Raw genomic sequence first — 2,677 nt, 5'->3', positions numbered from 1 at the left:
ATATATATATAACTTAGGTATTATATGCCAAGCTTTATTCTCCTTAAAAACCTAACCTCTCTGGGATGAAGAGAGGGCTCAGCAGTTAAGGGCACTTCCAGAAGACCCACATAGCAGCTAAGATCTGTCCATAACTCCAGTTCCAGGGGAACCCAGTAGCCTCTTCTGACCTTTATGGGCATTGCCTGACAGAGGTGCACTTACATACATGTAGACAGTACTCTCATACACATAAAATAAAAATAGTAAGGAGCTGGAGAGATGGCTCAAAGATTAAGAGCACTGGCTGCTCTTCTAGAGGACCTGGGTTTGATTCCCAGTACCCACATGGTGACTAACAACCATCTGTAACTCCAGTTCCAGGGGATCTGACACCCTCTTCTGACTTCTGCGGGCATTGTACAACATGGGTACACTTACATACAAGCAATACACTCATAAAATAATAGATAAAATAAAGAATAATAAATAAAAAAGTAGTGTCTCAGGGACATATGATAGATGGGCAATGGTGTGACTGTAGCAAAGCCCAGATGAGCCTTTGGAGAAGCAGAAAAGTATTTGTTGGGCATTGTACAGAGGACATGACTGCTGATAAGCTTCAACAGTTCATCTGTCAATATGAAGAAGAAGTAGATGTCTTTATTCCCAAACCATTCAGGGCTTTTGCTTTTGTTACATTTTCAGATGATGGGTTGCCCAGTCTCTTTGTGGAGGGTACTTGATTATTAAAGGAATCAGCACACATATCCAATACTGAACCTAAGCATAATAGCAATAGACAGAAGTGAAAGATTTGGTTGTAATCCAGGTGGCTTTGGGAATGAAGGTGGATTTGGTAATAGTAGAGGGGGTGGAGCTGGCTTGAAAAATAACCAGGAGGGTAATATTGGTGGAGAAATGAATTTAGGCACCTTTAACATTAATCCAGCAATGATGGCTTCAACCCAAGAAGCACGGCAGAACAGTTGGGTTATCAGGGACATGTTAGCCAGTCAGCAGAACCAGTTGGGCCCTGGTTATTACATAATAAAGCCAGCGGAATGTGTACGGGAGCCAAATCAGGATGTTGGTTCTGGAAATAACTCTCACAGTGTTTCTAATTCTGGTGGCCCTCTTGGTTGGGGGTCAGCATCAAATGCAGGGTCAGGCAGGGATTTTAATGTAGGGTTTGGCTCAAGCATGGATTCATGAATTTGTTAAGGGAATGGCTGGGGAATGTAGACAGTGGGTTATGGTTGGTTCATCAGTCTGTGGTCAGTTGATTGGTATAGAATGGTGGGAATTCAAATTTTTCTAAATTCATGATAAATATGCTGTAAAATATGTATGTACTAAAAATTTTCAAAATTGGTTTGTTCAGTGTGGAGTATATTCAGCAGTATTTTGACATTTTTCTTTAGAAAAAGAACTAAAGGAATTTACGGTTTGTTACATAAAAAGTTAAAATAATGAGTGGCTAAAAGTGAATTGTTTGCTTGATTTGTAAACCAACAATATCTGTAATACTCTATCATTGAATTTGTTAAGTCAATTCTTTGCATGTTCAAAGAAGAAACCATTAGTTAGAACTACATTCTTGAGCAGGGAGTGGTGGCACTGGGAAGGTAGAGGCAGGTGGATCTCTGTGAGTTCAAGGCCAGCTTGGCCTACATAGAGAGTTCTGGGTCAGCAGGGGCTACAGGGAGACCCTGTCTCAAAAAGACAAAAAAAAAAACAAACCTACATTCTTTTCTCTTTACTTTGAGTCCCACATGGATCTTTCCCTTAGGAAAGTCTGTTTTGGGGAGATCATGATTGATGTCACAATGTTTGATTCTTTCAGTTTGTTTTGTAATGCTTGTTTTCCTTCATATACAAAAGTACAACATGAAGCTTCATTTAGTCTCTGCAATTCATCTCATTTCAAATGTTTATAGAAGAAGCAGTTCTTTGAAAGTAGTGCTGTAAATATTCTGCCATAGGTATACTTCTGTCTACATGCTTTGTCATCCAAGAATTTGCCATCATGCTGCATAGGCTGCATCTTTAACGGTAGGTGTTCCATTTTTATCTGCTACTCTTTATTTCATGGAATGGTATCAATGCTATGAACCCAAGATTGTGATATGGAACAAGAAGGCTTTTTGAACTTTTAGAACCTTGTGTGGGATTGATGGTGGTGCTGAGGCAGGAAAGACTAGTATGAGCAAGAAAAGGAGAGAGTACATGCAGAGACTTGGTGGTACAAGATGCGTATTTTTTAACTTAGCAAGATGTGTCACCCGATCCTGTGTGTGGTTTTGGTGGGAGAGTGTGCAGAGAGCAATGATAGCAAATAATGTACAAATGGTTTTGTATTCAAAGGGCATCCACATCTCTGCGAGTTCAAGACCAGCCTGGTCTATATAGTGAGTTCAAGGTCAGCTAGGGATGCATAGTGAGATGCTATCTAAAATCAAAACCCAAACCAAAAACCAAACAACAAAAACGAAAAGAGAAAAAGGAGAGAGTGAGCCGAGCACTATCATTCATTTCTCTGGGTTTCCTGACTGGGGACACTGTGAGCAGCTGCCTCAAGCTCCTGGCAGGATGACTTTCTCGCAAGAATGGACTCTGAAACTGTGAGCCAAAATAAATGCTTCCTTCTTTAAGTTGATTCTTGTCAGGTATCTGAACATAGAAAGATGAAAAATAA

Source organism: Nannospalax galili, unplaced genomic scaffold (genome assembly GCF_000622305.1).
Source record: "Nannospalax galili isolate Female #2095 unplaced genomic scaffold, S.galili_v1.0 scaffold386, whole genome shotgun sequence".
Taxonomy (NCBI): Eukaryota; Metazoa; Chordata; class Mammalia; order Rodentia; family Spalacidae; genus Nannospalax; species Nannospalax galili.
The sequence above is the reverse complement of the archived record's forward strand: the minus strand, read 5'-3'. Positions refer to the sequence as shown.